This window comes from Arachis ipaensis, chromosome B1 (genome assembly GCF_059453495.1).
Source record: "Arachis ipaensis isolate K30076 ecotype BB chromosome B1, ASM5945349v1, whole genome shotgun sequence".
In the NCBI taxonomy this organism is placed as follows: domain Eukaryota; kingdom Viridiplantae; phylum Streptophyta; class Magnoliopsida; order Fabales; family Fabaceae; genus Arachis; species Arachis ipaensis.
In genome coordinates this window covers 80,682,602-80,695,144 of record NC_142436.1, presented here as the reverse complement: position 1 = coordinate 80,695,144, position 12,543 = coordinate 80,682,602, and positions in this window count along the sequence as shown.

The window sequence follows — 12,543 nt, the reverse complement described above, 5'->3', positions numbered from 1 at the left end:
CCAAGAGCAATCAACCAAGGCCTCTATCAACCCAATTCCATCAAGAGCAAAGGCCCAATTCAAAGCTTGAAGACCATTTGAAGAAAGTGTATAAATAGCTTAGGATTTAAGTTTTTAAAGGAGCTTTCTTTTCGGTTTTGATTTAGTAGTTTTGAAGAGAGCTCACCTTTACATTTTGGGTTTGTTGTTTTAATTCAAGAGAAATTGGAGGAGAATTGATCTCTCTTCTTCCTTGTTCTTGCTTGAATACTCTTTACTTTTCTTGCTTCGGATCTTGGGTGGAGAATTGAAGAAATTCTGTTTCAATCTCACCTTGGGATCTTGTTTAATTTTCCGCATCATTGAATTTCAGTTTCTGTTAATTGCTTCTTCTTCTACTTTCTCTGCAATTTACATTTCTTCATTTCCTTTGCAATTGATCTTGTTGGATCTAGGAAGGCAGTGAGATCTAGACTTAGTTATCTAGTCTCTTGAGTCCTGAGATCTAGATTTCCATTTTTAATTTCTCTGTTTACTGCTTTTCAAGCTCTTTTATATTTCTGTTTTAGATCTGATTCAACCCAAGGCATCTTCCACTCTTCTGTGTGTTGAATTTTACTCTTCCTTGTTTAATTTCTGCAAATCCAATTCCCAATTCCCTTTACAATTCAAGCCATTTACATTTCTTGCACTCTAAGATTCTGCAATTTACATTTCTTGCGTTCTAAGTTTCTGCTATTTAATTTCTTGCTCTTTAAGATTCAGCACTTTAAGTTTCAGTTCTCTTTAATTTCATGCAAATTACCCATTCCCTTTACTTTCCATGTAATTTAAATTCTGCAAATCACAAATCTCTCAACCAAATCTTGATTCGCTTGACTAAATCAACCACTAAACTGAAATTGCTCAATCCTTCAATCCCTGTGGGATCGACCTCACTCCCGTGAGTTATTATTACTTGATGCGACCCGGTGCACTTGCCGGTAAGTTTTGTGTCGGATCGTTTTCCGCACATCAGCAAGCTCCTCCAGTTTTTTTTTCACAGTTTTTTTCCCGAATTTTTTTCCGGTTTTTTTTTCGATTTTTTCCATTTTTTTTTTATGTTCTGCCGACCCTCGTTCTTTAAATGACGCTATCCCGAGGAGGACACCTAAAGGCGAGCCATAATGGCCTCATCTTTGGCAAGCTCCTTCGGTTTTTTTCACAGTTTTTTTCTAGATTTTTTTTCCGGTTTGTTTTTTTCCAGGTTCTTTTTTTTTTTTTAACGTTCTGCTGACCCTCGTTTTTTAAATGACTTTATCCCGAGGAGGACCTAAAGGCTAGCCGTAATGGACTCATTTTTGGCAAGCTCCTCCCGTTTTTTTCACAGTTTTTTCCCGAATTTTTTTTCCGGTTTTTTCCTTTTTTTTACGTTCTACTGACCGTCGTTCTTTAAATGACGCTATCCCGAGGAGGACACCTAAAGGCGAGCCATAATGGCCTCATCTTTGGCAAGCTTCTCCGGTTTTTTTCACAGTTTTTTTCCCTAATTTTTTTTCCGGTTTTTTCCAGTTTTTTTTTCTTTTTTTTTCCCTCGTTCTTTAAATGACGCTATCCCGAGGAGGGCACCTAAAGGCGAGCCGTGATGGCCTCATCTTTGGCAAGCTCCTCCAGTTTTTTTTTCACAGTTTTTTTCCCGAATTTTTTTCCGGTTTTTTTTCGATTTTTTCCATTTTTTTTTACGTTCTGCTGACCCCCGTTCTTTAAATGACTCTATCCCGAGGTGGACACCTAAAGGCGAGCCGTAATGGCCTCATCTTTGGCATGCTCCTCCGATTTTTTTCACAGTTTTTTTCCAGGTTTTTTTCGGGTTTGTTTTTTTTTTGCAGTTTTTTTTTTTATACGTTCTGCTGACCCTCGTTCTTTAAATGACGGTATCCCGAGGAGGACACCTAAAGGCGAGCCGTAATGGCCTCATTTTTGGCAAGCTCCTCCGGTTTTTTTTCACAGTTTTTTTCCTGGATTTTTTTTCCGGTTAGTTTTTTTTCCGATTTTTTCCTTTTTTTTTTACGTTCTGCTGACCCTCATTCATTAAATGACGCTATCCCGAGGAGGACACTTAAAGGTGAGCCGTAATGGGCTCATTTTTTTGGCAAGCTCCTCCGTTTTTTTTTTTCACAGTTTTTTCCCGGATTTTTTTCCGGTATTTTTTTTTTTTTTTTTTTTACGTTCTGCTGACCCTCGTTCTTTAAAAGACGCTATCCCGAGGAGGACACCTAAAGGCGAGCCGTAATGGCCTCATCTTTGGCAAGCTCCTCCGGTTTTTTCACAGTTTTTCTCCCAGATTTTTTTCCGGTTTGTTTTTCTGGTTTTTTCCAGTTTTTATTTATTTATTTATTTTTTTACGTTCTACTGACCCTCGTTCTTTAAATGACGCTATCCCAAGGAGGAAACGTAAAAGCGAGCCGTAATGGCCTCATCTTTGGGAAGCTCCTCCGGTTTTTTTTCACAGTTTTTTCCCGGATTTTTTTCCGGGGAGGACACCTAAAGGCGAGCCGTAATGGCCTCATTTTTGGCACGCTCCTCCGGTTTTTTTTCACAGCTTTTTCCCGGTTTGTTTTTTTCCGGTTTTTTCCATTTTTTTTTAACGTTCTGCTGACCCTCGTTCTTTAAAAGACGCTATCCCGAGGAGGACACCTAAAGGCGAGCCGTAATGGCCTCATCTTTGGCAAGCTCCTCCGGTTTTTTCACAGTTTTTTTCCGGTTTATTTTTTTCTGGTTTTTTCCATTTTTTTTTACGTTGTCCTGACCCTCGTTCTTTAAATGACACTATCCCGAGGAGGACACCTAAAGGCGAGCCGTAATGGCCTCATTTTTGGCAAGCTCCTCCGGCTTTTTTTCCCAGTTTTTTCCTGGATTTATTTTTCCGGTTTGTTTTTTCCGGTTTTTTCCATTTTTTTTTACGTTCTGCTGACCCTTGATCTTTAAATGACGCTATCCCGAGGAGGACACCTAAAGGCGAGCCGTAATGGCCTCATCTTTGGCAAGCTCCTCCAGTTTTTTTTTTACAGTTTTTTTCCCGAATTTTTTCCGGTTTTTTACGTCTTTTTTTTTTTTTTTTTTTTTACGTTCTGCCGACCCTCGTTCTTTAAATGACGCTATCCCGAGGAGGACACCTAAAGGTGAGCCATAATGGCCTCATCTTTGGCAAGCTCCTTCGGTTTTTTTCACAGTTTTTTTCTAGATTTTTTTTCCGGTTTGTTTTTTTCCAGGTTCTTTTTTTTTTTTATCGTTCTGCTGACCCTCGTTTTTTAAATGACTTTATCCCGAGGAGGACCTAAAGGCTAGCCGTAATGGCCTCATTTTTGGCAAGCTCCTCCCGTTTTTTTCACAATTTTTTCCCGAATTTTTTTTCGGTTTTTTCCTTTTTTTTTACGTTCTATTGACCCTCGTTCTTTAAATGACGCTATCCCGAGGAGGACACCTAAAGGCGAGTCGTAATGGCCTCATCTTTGGCAAGCTTCTCCGGTTTTTTTCACAGTTTTTTTCCCGAATTTTTTTCCGGTTTTTTCCAGTTTTTTTTTCTTTTTTTTTTCCCTCGTTCTTTAAATGACGCTATCCCGAGGAGGGCACCTAAAGGCGAGTCGTGATGGCCTCATCTTTGGCAAGCTCCTCCAGTTTTTTTTCACAGTTTTTTTCCCGAATTTTTTTCCGGTTTTTTTTCGATTTTTTCCATTTTTTTTTTTACGTTCTGCTGACCCCCGTTCTTTAAATGACTCTATCCCGAGGCGGACACCTAAAGGCGAGCCGTAATGGCCTCATCTTTGGCAAGCTCCTCCGATTTTTTTAATAGCTTTTTTCCAGGTTTTTTTTCGGTTTGTTTTTTTTTTGCAGTTTTTTTTTTATACGTTCTGCTGACCCTCGTTCTTTAGATGACGCTATCCCGAGGAGGACACCTAAAGGCGAGCCGTAATGGCCTCATTTTTGGCAAGCTCCTCCGGTTTTTTTTCACAGTTTTTTTCCTGGATTTTTTTTCCGGTTAGTTTTTTTTCCGATTTTTTCCTTTTTTTTTTTACGTTCTGCTGACCCTCACTGTTTAAATGACGCTATCCCGAGGAGGACACTTAAAGGTGAGCCGTAATGGGCTCATTTTTTTGGCAAGCTCCTCCGGTTTTTTTTCACAATTTTTTTCTCGGATTTTTTTTCCGGTTAGTTTATTTTCCGGTTTTTTCCCTTTTTTTTATTTTTTTTAACGTTCTGCTGACCCTCGTTCTTTAAATGACACTATCCCGAGGAGGACACCTAAAGGCGAGCCGTAATGGCCTCATTTTTGGCAAGCTCCTCTGGCTTTTTTCACAGTTTTTTTCCGAAATTTTTTTTCCGGTTTGTTTTTTTCCGGTTTTTTTTTTTTTTTTTTTTTTTTTTTTTTTTTTTTTTTTTTTTTTTTTTTTTTTTTTTTTTTTTTTTACGTTCTGCTGACCTTCATTCTTTAAATGACGCTATCTCGAGGAGGACACCTAAAGGCGAGCCGTTATGGCCTCATTTTTGGCAAGCTCCTCCGGTTTTTTTCACAATTTTTTCCCGGATTTTTTTTCCGGTTTGTTTTTTGCGGTTTCTTCCAGTTTTTTTTTATTTTTTTTTTTTACGTTCTGCTGACCCTCGTTCTTTAAATGACGCTATCCCGAGGAGGACACCTAAAGGCGAGCCGTAATGGCCTCATCTTTGGCAAGCTCCTCTGTTTTTTTTCACAGTTTTTTTCCCAGATTTTTTTTCGGTTTGTTTTTTTCTGGTTTTGTTCCAGTTTTTTTTTTTTTTTTCTGCTGACCCTCGTTCTTTAAAAGACGCTATCCCGAGGAGGACACCTAAAGGCGAGCCGTAATGGCCTCATCTTTGGCAGGCTCCTCTGGTTTTTTCACAATTTTTTTCCCAGATTTTTTTTCGGTTTGTTTTTTTCTGGTTTTGTCCAGTTTTTTTTTTATTTTTTTATTTTTACGTTCTACTGACCCTCGTTCTTTAAATGACGCTATCCCAAGGAGGAAACGTAAAAGCGAGCCGTAATGGCCTCATCTTTGGGAAGCTCATCCGGTTTTTTTTCACAGTTTTTTCCCGGATTTTTTTCCGGGGAGGACACCTTAAGGCGAGCCGTAATGACCTCATTTTTGGCACGCTCCTCCGGTTTTTTTTCACAGTTTTTTTCCCGGATTTTTTTTCCAGTTTGTTTTTTCCGGTTTTTTCCATTTTCTTTTATCGTTCTGCTGACCCTCGTTCTTTAAAAGACGCTATCCCGAGGAGGACACCTAAAGGCGAGCCGTAATGGCCTCATCTTTGGCAAGCTCCTCTGGTTTTTTCACAGTTTTTTTTCCGGTTTGCTTTTTTCTGGTTTTTTCCCTTTTTTTTTACGTTGTGCTTACCCTCGTTCTTTAAATGACGCTATCACGAGGAGGACACTTAAAGGCGAGCCGTAATGGCCTCATTTTTGGCAAGCTCCTCCGGCTTTTTTCACAGTTTTTTTCCCAAAATTTTTTTCCGGTTTTTTTTTCCAGTTTTTTTCAAGTTTTTTTTTATTTTTTTATTTTTTTTATACGTTCTGCTGACCCTCATTCTTTAAATGACACTATCCCGAGGAGGACACCTAAAGGCGAGCCGTTATGGCCTCATTTTTGGCAAGCTCCTCCGGTTTTTTTCACAATTTTTTCTCGAATTTTTTTTCCGGTTTGTTTTTTCCGGTTTCTTCCAGTTTTTTTTATTTTTTTTTTACGTTCTGGTGACCCTCGTTCTTTAAATGACGCTATCCTGAGGAGGACACCTAAAGGCGAGCCGTAATGGCCTCATCTTTGGCAAGCTCCTCCGGTTTTTTTCACAATTTTTTTCCCAGATTTTTTTTTGGTTTGTTTTTTTCTGGTTTAGTTCCAGGTTTTTTTTTTTTTTTTTTTACGTTCTGCTGACCCTCGTTCTTTAAATAACGCTATCCCGAGGAGGAAACATAAAAGTGAGCCATAATGGCCTCATATTTAGGAAGCTCCTCCGTTTTTTTTTTCACAATTTTTTCCCGGATTTTTTTCCGGTTTTTTTTTTTTTTTTTTTTTTTTTTTTATACGTTCTGCTGACCCTCGTTCTTTAAAAGACGCTATCCCGAGGAGGACACCTAAAGGCGAGCCGTAATGGCCTCATCTTTGGCAAGCTCCTCCTTTTTCAGAGTTTTTTCCAGATTTTTTTCCGGTTTTTTTTTTTTTTTTTTTTTTTTTTTTTTTTTTTTTTTTTTTTTTTTTTTTTTTTTTTTTTTTACGTTCTGCTGACCCTCATTCTTTAAATGACGCTATCCCGAGGAGGACACCTAAAGGCGAGCCATAATGGCCTCATTTTTTGCAAGCTCCTCTGGTTTTTTTCACAATTTTTTCCCGGATTTTTTTTCCGGTTTCTTCCAGTTTTTTTTTTTACATTCTGCTCACCCTCGTTCTTTAAATGACGCTATCCTGAGGAGGACACCTAAAGGCGAGCCGTAATGGCCTCATCTTTGGCAAGCTCCTGCGGTTTGTTTTTTTCTGGTTTTGTTCCAAGTTTTTTTTTTTTTTTTTACGTTCTGCTGACCCTCGTTCTTTAAATGACGCTATCCCGAGGAGGAAACGTAAAAGTGATGGGAAAATTTGTGGAAAACTGAATCTTCCAAAATACCCAAAACTAACCGGCAAGTGCACCGGGTCGCATCAAGTAATAAAAACTCACGGGAGTGAGGTCGATCCCACAGGGATTGAAGGATTGAGCAATTTTTGTTTAGTGGTTGATTTAGTCAAGCGAATCAAGTTTTGGTTGGGTGATTTGTGATTTGCAGAAATTAAATTGCATGGGAGTAAAGAGAACAGGGAATTAAAGTGCTGAATCTTAAAGAACAAGAAATTAAATAGCAGAAACTTAGAATGCAAGAAATGTAAATTGCGGAATCTTAAAGTGCAAGAAATGTAAACGGCTGGAATTATAAAGGGAATTGGGGAATGGATTTGCAGAATTTAAACAAGGAGAAGTTGAATTGCATTAAACAAAAGAGTAAAAGGCAATTGGGATTGAAGCGGATCTTGAAGCAGTAAAGTAAATGAACATTAAAAGCAAGAAACAAAATGTAAATTGGGAATTTAGATCTCAGGGCCCAGAGACTAGAAAACCAAGTCTAGATCTCAATGCCTTCCTAGATCCAACAAGAACAATTTCAAGGGAATTGTAAATTGCAAGGAAAGTAGATGAGAAGTAAGTAACAGAGACAGAAATTTAAATTCAGTAATTAAGCAGAGAGATCCAAGGATGAGATTGAAACAGAATTTCTTCAAATCTCCAACCCAAGATCCAAGACAAGTGTAATTGAAATTGAAAGCAATAAAACTAAGAGGAAGAGGAATGAATTCTCCTTCCCCAAGACAAAGAAATTAAAAATCACTCCAAGTAGCTCAAAACCCCAAAAGCTCTCTCCCAAAATCACTCTGTAAAAACTCAAAAGGAAAAAAAGCTCTCCAAAAACTTCAAATCCTAAGCTATTTATACACTTTCTTCCAATGATCATTAAGCATTGAATTGGGCCTTTAGTCTTGATGGAATTGGGTTGATAGTAGCCTCCGTTGATTGCTCTTGGTGTTGGGAAGAAATCCATTAGTGAAACGGGCCATGAGTCATTCACGTTTGAGCCAACGTTTGAGTCAAACGTTGACTCAAACGTTACTTGAGTGAAATTATGCAGCATAGGCCATTTGCTGTCATCCACGTTTGAGCTAACGTTTGAGGTCAAACGTGATCTCAAACGTGGTTCTTCCCTCTTGCATGCTTCTTGGGGCTACTTTCTCCTCTTGTTGTGTTGCCAATTTTTGTGCCCAATAGAGACTATTATATATGGTTGGAAAGATCTGAATGTCAGCTTTCTAACCCACTTGGAATCACCTCAATTGGACATCTACAACTCAAGTTATTCTTGTTTGAAGTGTGCCCCCTTCATGCTGTTTGGCGCCAACGTTTGACCTCACGTTTGAGTCAAACGTTGGCTCAAACGTTGCTGCCTCCAGGGATGCCATTTCTCTTCTCTTTGGCGCCAACATTTGACCTCACGTTTGAGGCAAACGTTGGCGCAAACGTTGCCTTCCCAGGAGCTTCAATTCTCTTCTCTTTTGGAGCCAACGTTTGACCTCACGTTTGAGGCAAACGTTGGCTCAAACGTTGCCTTCCATGAGCTTCATTCTTCAGCCAACGTTTGACCTCAACGTTTGAGGTAAACGTTGGCTTTCCCCAGGGTGTTCTTCAACTGCTACTCACGTTTGAGTTGACGTTTGACTCAAACGTTAGCTCAAACGTGAATTCCATTTTCTTAAACCCATTCTTGCAACCTTCTTCCATAATGTTGGCACATCTTTTGTTTCCTTTCTTCACCTACAAGTAATCAAAACAACCAATCAAAGTATCACAAAATTCACAAGGTTTATAAATCAATTAGTTATCAACTAAAGTTGGCTTGAATCTCATGATTTTGTATCAATTAAGAGGTGGGTGCTTGAATTAAGGAAACCATGCAATTCCAATCCAAATGGCTAATTTATAATACAAGAAAGTGCATAAAACTAAGTGAAATCAAAAGAAAAAGACTAGTTAAAATAGGCTAACATGACTTGTCATCACAACACCAAACTTAAAGCTTGCTTGTCCCCAAGCAAGAAAAGAATTATTATGAAGAAAAGATGAAATGGAAGAGGATGTTCATGCTAGCAGAGTATTATTGATAGATCATGGGATTTTGTGTGGATATACAAATACTCACTTCTTATTGACTCCTAGGCCTAGAAAGTCTCCTTCAAGCTTCAAGTGACATACTGCTATGACCTCTCATTATTCCTTTATCCTTGGCTATTACTTTGTTCATAAGCTTTATTTGAGTGTCATGTGTAGCAAGTCCATTTTCTTTTCTTTATACTTGACACATTATTCACCATAGACACTTGGCTCACATTCCTTCTTAAAACATTGATGCCCAGCACCTCTTTGGGTTACTAAATGCCTTGTAGATAGGTTGCTCTTGATAGTGGACTTTCAGCTGATGATCCCGGATTAGTTAACCCAAGTCACCGAGTGTTGATGCACTCCTAAGAGCTTACTAATCCAAGCAGATCCTAGTACTAAGACATCACAGGCATATATTTTACAGTTCAAGCTATTGGTGTCCAGCTTTGTTTCTTTTTGTTCTGCCACTTTTTGGCTTTCTTTTTTCTTTTTTTCCTCCTTTTGTTTTTCTTTCTAACCAAGGAATTTAATTCAATTGAGATTCATAGACAGTAGGCCACTCTTTACTTAGAAGGGGATATTCTGGCTCTTTATTCATTAAAAGTGAGTTTTTATACAATCACACACATACCACCACTTACTTTTATTCTACTTCTATCTAACAGAGACTATCTTGCTTCACATTCAAACTGTTCTTTTATTGAATTTAAAGATGCAGAGGACAACACATGCTTCTTGTCAAGTGAAAATGAACACACAAGCACACACATAAACTAGCCTACTTATTTTAAAAGAAACAAACATAATGCAAAGACTTTTAATTGAAAAGGACTACTTAGAAATGCAAAGACAACTTAGAACAGATAGAATGCATGCTTTTTTTTTTCTTTTTAGTGATGAACAAGGAGCAAGTCCACCTTTCATTTGTCATGCCTTTTCTTTCTCCTTTCATACACTTGGCTGATATTGTTCTCACCATCCGTGTTTGGTGTCTGTTGATCTTGCCAAAAGCCAGCCTTATTCATAGCCTCCTCCACTCTATCTTCAAGTCTCATAGCCCTGCTTACTTCTACCTCACTTCTCTTTTTGAAGTATTCATCAAAGGTTGGGAACGCCGGATCCATGTTGTGCAAATGTTCTCCAATATAGTTCAGTTTGATTTGGCTATTGATGTTGTAATCGACTTGTACTTCATACCTTGCATCTTGGAGTGTTGTGAACTCCTTGAAAGCCTTCAAACTTTCAGCTTGCATTTGTTCCAACTTCCCAAAAGATTCATGAGATTGAAAAGCATGTTCTTCTTGCATCACAAGGAATCTTGACTCGAATTCACTTTGTTTGCTCATTATTCTTAGCTCTCTTTCTTCTTGTTCTTGTTGGTTCTTCATGTACAGAGAATGGTATTCCTCTTGCCTTTCTTGGATTCTCGTGTACTGTTGAGACAATCTTCCTATTGCTTATTGCATTTGAGTCATATCCATATTACCATGTGGGAAAAAGTGTGGTTGTTCCTCCTCCTCTTGTGGCTCTTCTTCTATGTGAGGCTCATCTTCTTCCATTGGTTCTTCTCTTCCCCTTCTTCTTGGTATTCTTCGGCTTTGCTATGCTTCAGTAACAACCATCATTCTTTCAACGATTATAGGCATTCCCGGGTGCAACCATGTTGGGTTTGCCTCCTCCATTGGCACTTTGGCTCTCATGCATAAACGCATAATGGTGCTCGGGTAGTGCAGCCACCCTTCGGCCGAATTTTTCTCTGCTAACCTTTGGATGTCATTTGCAATGATTTCATGGACTTTCACTTCACCTCCCATGATTATGCAGTATAGCATGATGGCTCTCTTCTTATTGACCTCCGAGTTGTTTACTGTGCCTAGGATTGATCTCTTCATTAGCTCATACCAACACTTTGCTTCAGGGGTGAGATCTCCCCTTCTCAAGTACTTGTACTTGTTTTTAGTGGTACCTACCCATTCTGTGTTGACTACGCTAATCTCACTGGCAATCTCATCATAGTTCTGTTCTTCATTTAGCCTTTGATAGTATCCTGGCTTATCAAAATGAGTTGCCCTTAGTTTTAATACTTTCATGATAGTATTTGGGCTAAAATCTACTTCAGTTCCCCGCACATAACTCTTGTAAGTTGGAGGTTGATCCATTTCGGTTCTTGGGGTGTTGGCATAAAATTCCCATATAATGTTCGCATTAATCTTGGTAATTGGTGAAATGAGCTCTTCCCACCTCCTCTTCCTAATCTTGGCTTTCATTTCTTGACACTCATCGTCTAGCAATAGGAGTGGAACCTCTGGATGTATTTTCTTCTGCCTCATCCATTCAAATTGTAGTTGATGGTACCAAGATCTAAATTTCCATCGATCGAATTCATGGGTGCTTTCCTCAATCATAGGCTCTTTTCCTCTCCTTCGTTTGGTTCTTGAGGACGAGGCCATGATTGTTTAATTTGCTGATCTTTTTGAGGGTGGAGGAAGTGTGAAGAAAGTTGGAGAGTTTGATGTATGTTTGGAGCAATAAGAAATTGAGACTGAACTTGCTATGATAAGAAATGATGAAGAGAAGTTTAAATGATCAGAGTTTAGAGTAAGAGAAATGTTACACAAAGCTTGTTATGTTGAGGAGTGATGAAGGGAATGAAGTTTCTAAGGTTGGAGTGATTCAGTCATGTGCATGGCTTGAAGGTGATATGTTTTTAAATGAGCAATGAAGGGCTAGGATGCAATTAGACACTATGGAGATCAAAGGTATGCATGTAAGGATGAATGAAGACAAAGTTTGCTCCTTCCCTTGCCTTTGCCGTGATCATTCTCAAGGAGTGGCAGATTTCTTTCTTGAAGCATGTGATGGGATTTTGTCCTTATGCTATGCTTTCCTTTGTCTTGTCTTTTTCATTGAAGATTCTTTGACTTCCTAGTCATCACAACAAGACAACATACATTAGTCTTATCCAACCGTAGCAAGAGTGTTCTTTTTAGTAATATTATGTGAACCATCAATTCTTATCTCATTTGAACCGTGACACCCTCTTTGGAGGACACCAAACTTAATGTTTGGTAATGTATAAAGAAAATGAGTCTCTTCCTCCAATTAGTGAAGTTCAAATGTCAAATGTTCATAAGAATTGTCTTCATTACACTTTCTTTTTATCTCTTTTTTTTTTTTTTCATGAAGGATCAATTGTCTCCTTAAATCGGTGCATCAAAGTTTGATGAACACCAAACTTGTTTCTTGTCAAAGGGTACATCACAATTAATGCGTTCATTACCGAATAAGAATTTTTCTATTTATCAGGTTTTGGAAAATAACATTTGTATGATTATTGATGCATGAGTTTCAAATTTTCATGAAGCTATGTGGACACCAAACTTAGTGTTTGGCCATATGCTTTATCAAGACATTTTAAGCCTGTGAAATGAAATTCTTTGTAACATTGGTTTAGTGTGCTTGGAGGTACACCAAACTTAGTATATGTTTCATAACAGTGCATGCAGTCAATGGACATGTTCATGAAAAGAGAAAAGAATTCATGCTCAAATGATCATAACTTATTGAATTTAAAATGACATGAATCTTAAAGCATGGGTTGCCTCCCATGGAGTGCTCTTTTATTGTCACTAGCTTGACATTGAGGCTTTCTTTTATGGTGGTTGGTGTTTGTAGGGCCTCAATTTGTCTCCTCTGACCGTGATCCTCTTCTTTGTTTTCTGGTGTTCAATTTCAGCATGCTCTAATGATAGTATGTTGCTGACAGTATAGTAATCCTCGGTTTGTTGATTTGCCCCCAGCTGTTGATATATCAGTTGCACTTTATCACCTTTGGAA